General features: G+C 36.2%; 1 long non-coding RNA gene across 1 annotated transcript; it reads right to left on the bottom strand.

Moving 5' to 3' along the window:
• Positions 1-1,253: 1,253 nt before the first annotated feature.
• LOC118491315 lies at positions 1,254-4,087 on the bottom strand. Its single transcript, XR_004891260.1, has 3 exons — positions 3,724-4,087; positions 1,857-1,923; positions 1,254-1,293 (listed from the first exon to the last, which is right to left on the bottom strand). It is a non-coding gene; the product is annotated as an uncharacterized LOC118491315 (long non-coding RNA).
• Positions 4,088-6,691: the final 2,604 nt, after the last annotated feature.

Raw genomic sequence — 6,691 nt, 5'->3', positions numbered from 1 at the left:
TATTCTCGTTTACTTATTGGTGGATTTGGTTCTGGATCGTACTGAGGAAAAAGCTTATAGGGATAATTGTTTAGGATCATTCTCCGACCTGTTTGAGTCGTTCAGAGAAGTTCGTATCCGAATTAAGAGGCGGAAACTAATAATTCGGTGCTATTCAAGCTGTATTCACTTTAATCTTGCTGTTTTATTAATATCAAATGCGATTACACGATCTGACAGCACTTCGGCAGAGTACCGGAACAAAACACCATCAACTATGTGTTTTGGATCGCCCCTAGGACCTATATATAGACTTTCTGGTCCGCTCATACGACATGTACGTATGAGCGATCCAACATCTTGACACAAAAGCGGTCCAGCATGATACCACATCAGCGATCCTAACCTATCATGACACATAAGCGACCCTAGAACATGTACATATAAGCGATCCCTATACAAACTATTATTTCTAGGATTCCGTGCCATGTCCGATCTGTTTAACTTTAAGACTTGATGGAAGACGTAGTCAGCAGACGTAGGTGCACTAACAGACTCCCCCTCGGATGTTGACGGAGTCTTCATAGAGTCTTCGGACATGTCTATCTACAATCTTCATCAGTCGACAATCTGCCTCTGAAATATCTGTCGTTCCAAGAATCCTCGTTCTCTATCTTCATCAACAACAAACTCTTCTCTCTTGAATGTTGACTCGGTGTCTTCAGACTCCCCCTCTCACTCAGCTGGGATCGTGGTCTGGAATTCAAACTTTCACTGGTTCTAAGATCGTTAACAGGCTCCCATCAGGTTCCATATCGATACCTGACTCCATTTTCTCTCAGGATCAATATCTGGCTCAAGTCCTGCACAATCTCTACCCAACTATAAGTTTCTACAAATATTAAAATTTCCGACAATTTAGAAACTATGTTGAACCAATACAGTAATGATTTTGCATTCAAGAATTTATATGTCACACCCGCTCGTAGCGGAAGCGCGAGGTGTGATCTGATCGGTTCTCATTGCATAACAATATAAGTGAACATACTAAATGAATAAAAACAAGCTCCAATGCCATTGTCATAATCGTTTCAAAAGAACGCAACATAAGTTAAACGTATTGGTTACAAACCATCAAATGAAAATAAGTTGTCATTGTTTTATACATCAAAATGTAAGTCTTAAAATGTTAAGGCTTTGACCACTATATCACCGCAAAGAGGTGGTATATAACGGGCAAACCCTTCAAATGGTGGCATGGAGTCTTGATACTTGCTTTCCTTGATTGAAATGTCTGCATGGTCCACTAATTTCCTGAAATACATGTTAAGTTTGAAAACATCAACAAAAGTTGGCGAGTTCATGCAGTTTAGTTGTATGAGATGTATCTGTAAAATGTGAGTTGTATAAAATGTATCTGTAAAATGTGAGTTGTATAAAATGTATCCATAAAATGTGAGTTGTATAAAATGTATCCATAAAATGTGAGTTGTATAAAATGTATCTGTATGTAATGATGTAGTATGTAAAGCGTCAATGAAATCGTTGATCATTAATGTTTCGCGAGGACATTAATATGTGTGACGAAAAAGGAAGCAATCCAACCCTAGACGATTTTATGCCGATTCCTATCGACTGGGACACAAAAGCACTCTTCCGTATGGGTCCACGACCAAGAGTGGGGCTCGCCAAAACCCATTAGATCTAACCACTTGTACCTAGGTCCAAACTGGATTAATGGTGCTTAGATGTATAACCCTAATTCGCACATGATCTAAGGTGTTTCATTCCCTAACTTTAACATACGTTGAACATGTATTTTCCCCGATAGTTGTAAAGTTGTAAAACATTTAAATGAATAGGGGACATGAACTCACAGAATTGCGTCCGTGAATGGTAAGTAACTGTGATCTGACGTACGGTCGTCCTGAATAGTATCACCACCTACAAACGTTCTATATTTGTTAGACACTTCGGTCTTGTAATGACTTGAGTACAAGTCTTTTATCTTGAATATGTGTTAAGAATTGTATGTCTTTGTTATTCATTGAACTGTGTCTTAGATGTATTAATTGATAACTGTTTAGTGTATATATTTCGCCAAATATATATTCTTGTATCTCGTGAGTTGTATCATCGGGTCTTGTCCTCTGGATTTCATGTCTTGTATGAATAAATTGTATAATTGTATTTTTACCAATTTATATGTCATTGGGCTTAGCCCAAGAATTCATGTTGTTGGGCCAAAATAGTGTTGGGCTTCAATAGTGTTGGGCCTAAATAGTGTTGGGCCTAAATAGTGTTGGGCCTCAATAGTGTTGGGCTTAAATAGTGTTGGGCCTCAATAGTGTTGGGCCTCAATAGTGTTGGGCCCAAATGTTATTGGGCTTTATGTTATTGGGCCTTGGCCCATATGTTGGGTATTGGGCTTAGCCCATAAGTTTTGGTATTGGGCTTAGCCCATGTATTTATGTTAAGCCCATTTAGGATGATAAGCCCATTTGTAAAAATAGCCCATTTGTTATAAAATAAGCCCATTTGTTAAAAATAAGCCCATTCGTAAAATAGCCCATTTGTTATAAGAGAAGCCCATTTGTTAAAAATATATTCTTTCATTTTTATAAAAATTACTAAGTATAGGCTTTTTAGTTAAAAGAATACACAATAGTTTTTATAAGTTTCAAAACATTCGGATATTGTTTTCGGTGATGTGTATGTATTCGTGTCGAAAGATCGCCTAAACGTCGTAGTAACTTCCTCGGAATGGCGATATGTTCATAGATTCGCCCGTCGTCCGTTTTGACCATAAGTTGTGTTCGAAAGCTCGGAATGTCCGTAAGGTGTTTATAAGATGTATTTAAATGTAGTCTTGTAAGACTTTAGTCGAAATGTACATTGTGTTCATTTGTATCATTGTATTCAAGTTCCTAGTTATCATAAATATAACTAATACAAACAAATGACACATAGCACATAAGTTGTTAAGTTAACTAAATATATATTTTCTCAAAAATATATATTTATATCAAACTTTGCTTTTATAAAAACTATTCTTTAAAATCTTTTTAATCTAATAAAGATTTTGTCAAAAATAATAGTTTTTGTAACTTATGATTTTTAAGAAAAACTTGGCCATATTTTATTAGAAATATGGACTTTGCCATGTTTAATAAAAACACATCTTTTTCTTATAAAATCACCACTAATCTTCTCATATTTTTCTTAATAAAAACATATGAGATTTATAACATAACTTATCAAGATGAACTCATAATCATGTAGGGTTTTGGTATGATCTTTACATATGTTTACTAGTCCAAAAATCATATTTTACTTCTAGTTTTAACAAGCTTTTCATAAAAACCCATCTTGTATGTTTTCTTTTTATAACTTGTAAAAGCATTATTTTTAGTTAACAACCTTACATACTTTAACAAAATCAAAGATCATGATCCTCCATCTAAACATTTATGTTTAACAAAACCCTTAAACATTTTCATGTACACTTGTTAGATTATGTTTTTAAACATCATCTAACAAGTTATTTTTATGCTAATCATCAAAACTAGATCAAATATGCAAGTAATCATCTTTAACTCACAACATAAACACACTTTTATATCATGATTATTATTTTGCTTCTTTATATTTTCATCTTGTTTTGTATTGTTGTTTTAGTTATAAGTTGTTCTTTAACAATAAATACATAAACAAGTATGAAAATAAAGGATTTAGAAGTCTCACTTCTAGCTCTTGGCTAGGGATGATCTAGGTGAAAATAAGAAGCAAAGAAGATGAAGATTTGATGGTTGAAAGCTCTTAGATGAATGGAAATGCTTGCTTCAACTTGTGGTTGTCTTAGATCCTCCTAAGTTCCATGAAAATGCATCTTGATCATCATGAAAGTTGCTTGAAAATGAAGATGGGGGAGGGGTGTTCTTGACCGAAAATGGGGTGTTGTTGGGAGCTTTTGGTGTTGTGAAGATAGGAGGTGAAATGCATGAATGAAAGGGTTAGAAAAAGAAGGTAACTAGTTGCTACAATGATCACATTTCACCACTTGTATCAAGTTGCAACATGAAGTAAATATCTAGATATTATTGGTAACAAGTTGAAAGAAGAGTGGGGCCCACAAGGGGTGTTGCAACCGTGAATGGGGGGGGGGTTCCCTTTGCTTTTCCTTCTTGAATTACTTAGTAAAAATGCTAGAGTTCTTAGTTAGATGTTTTAGGTAGTTTATAAGTATAAGTGTTTAAGTGTTTAAAGGGTGTTAAATGATCATTACTAGACCAAAATGATCCGATTAACACTAGATGACCATTAAAAAAAAGATTTGATATCGTTCGGACATTTGTTTCGAATTGTTTCGGTTAGATGTTATTTGAACGCTAAGTTGCGAAACATGTGTGAATTGATGTAGTTATTGGCTCATATATTACCCGAATGTATCCTCACATGAATTATATGTCAAATAATATTTTTACATGTCGTAAAAATATTAGAAAGCTGATTTCAGCAGAATTTCTGCGGAAAAATGTTGAAATCATCGCTTTTAGTGCTTTTCGGGCAATTTTTAGTGTTATCGGACTTCGGAAAGGATTTAAATCAAACCCTTGTATTCCTAGTTAGGGTTTAATATATATAAGATGTTGGACTTTCGTCTAAGTCCTAAAGATGTCGTTTAGATGATTTTCTGCGGATTCTGCTTTTTCGTCAGAATACTAGTTTATTAGGTGCTTTTCTAGTAGTTTCGATGCATTGTTTAAACTGTTCCAAATGTACTTAATAAAAATGAGTCATATGCATCCTAAGTAAGTATTCCTTGAGTATTCTATGTGTATGTCACGAAATAAGCAGTTCGGATGTTCAAAATGAATAAAAAATGTAGCTAAAAATGTAGCTAAAATGAGTATTTTAAGTGTGAAAAGTTACCGTAAAGTGGCAGTTGTCACATTCTCCCCCTGTTATTAAGAATTTCGTCCCGAAATTCAAGCTGAGTCATCCTTTGCAGGAGTATTCTCGAACAGGCAGGGGTATTTTGGTTTTGATTTGATCTGTACGTTCCCAAATATATACGGGTCCGTGTCGAGAGTTCCAACGAATTTTAACTAATATGTTACGACTCCTTCGTATTTTCTGGACCTCCCGGTCCATGACCTTAACAGGTGCTTTATGAATTGGAGTTTGTCATCAATGTGAACTTCATCCGCCGGGATGATAACCGTTTCTTGTGTTGGACTCTTCTTAAGATTCGACACATGAAATATGTCGTGTACACTACTTAGTTCTTCTAGTAACTTCAGTTTGTAGGAAACGGTGCCAATCTTTTCTAAGATTTCAAAGGGTCCTACATAACGGGGGTTAAGCTTTCCACATTTGCCGAAACTTGCTACGCCCTTCCAAGGTGAGACTTTCAACAAGGCCTTATCTCCGACCTCGAAAGATAATGGCTTCCGTCTCCTGTCTGCGTAGCTCTTTTATCGATCGCGAGCCGCCTTGATACTGTCTCTGATCTAAAGATTTTATCCGTAGTCTTTTGGACTAAATCCGGTCTGATTAGTTGTTTATCGCCCGCTTCCGCCCAACATAGCGGAGAGCGACACTTTCGACCATAGAGAGCTTCAAACGGTGCAGCTTGTATACTTGTATGGTAGCTGTTGTTGTAGGAAAACTCAACCAAAGGAAAATTAGTATCCCAATTGCCGCCCAAATCCATAACACACGCACGAAGCATATCTTCGAGTGTTTGGATTGTCCGTTCACTCTGGCCGTCAGTTTGTGGATGAAAAGTCGTACTTAGATTTAAATGAGATCCAAAGGCCTGTTGGAATGACTTCCAAATTCTTGACACAAAGCGATCATCTCGGTCTGAGATGATTGAAATAGGCACTCTATGACGAGCCACTATTTCCTTGAGATACAAAGTCTATCGATGATTACTCAATCATGTCATGACTGCATGAAGTCCTGGATAACTTCGTAATGAAGTCCATCGATATTTGTTCCCATTACCAAACAGGAATCTCGGGTTGTTGTAACAAGTCTGAGGGATTTTGCTATTCGACTTTTGTGACAACTCGAGTTTCTGACTTTCACTTTCGCATTTAATGCGCATTGACTTTGACTGTCTAGCTGTTTGAATTATGGATTTGTAATTGTACTCGTTGTGTTTTAATGAGACATATCGTCATTGTGCCTATATGTGATTACTTGCTATAATAGAAAATAATATTGGAATTATTATTAGAATTATTATTAAACACTTAGTCTAGATCGAAACATAGTTCGAAGGATCCGAAGGACTCGAAGGACCACGAAGCATATCCTTCGAGCACGAAACATATCCTTCGACATCATTCGGCCCGCAAACATCACGAAACATATCCTTCGACATCATTCGGCCCGCAAACATCACGAAACATATCCTTCGATATGTTTCGGCCCAGTCATTTTAAATGGGCTTGGCCCATTACTGTGAAATGTTATATACGAAACACATGCATAGTCGGCAGTTTTTGAGAAAAACCCTAGAACACTTTTGATCTGTGACGGCAACCACAACTCATACGGAGATCTTTGCTGATCGATTCTCTTATTTTCTACCCCGGTTAGTGTCCACATTACATGATTTCTTGAATTATCAATCGTATGTAAATATGTTGGTTGTATGTTAACTGATTTGTAAGATGATTGTGTATGGGTATTAATCGGA

Source organism: Helianthus annuus, chromosome 4 (genome assembly GCF_002127325.2).
Source record: "Helianthus annuus cultivar XRQ/B chromosome 4, HanXRQr2.0-SUNRISE, whole genome shotgun sequence".
In the NCBI taxonomy this organism is placed as follows: domain Eukaryota; kingdom Viridiplantae; phylum Streptophyta; class Magnoliopsida; order Asterales; family Asteraceae; genus Helianthus; species Helianthus annuus.
Note: the sequence above shows the minus strand (reverse complement) of the source record. Positions and strands in the feature narration are given on the sequence as shown.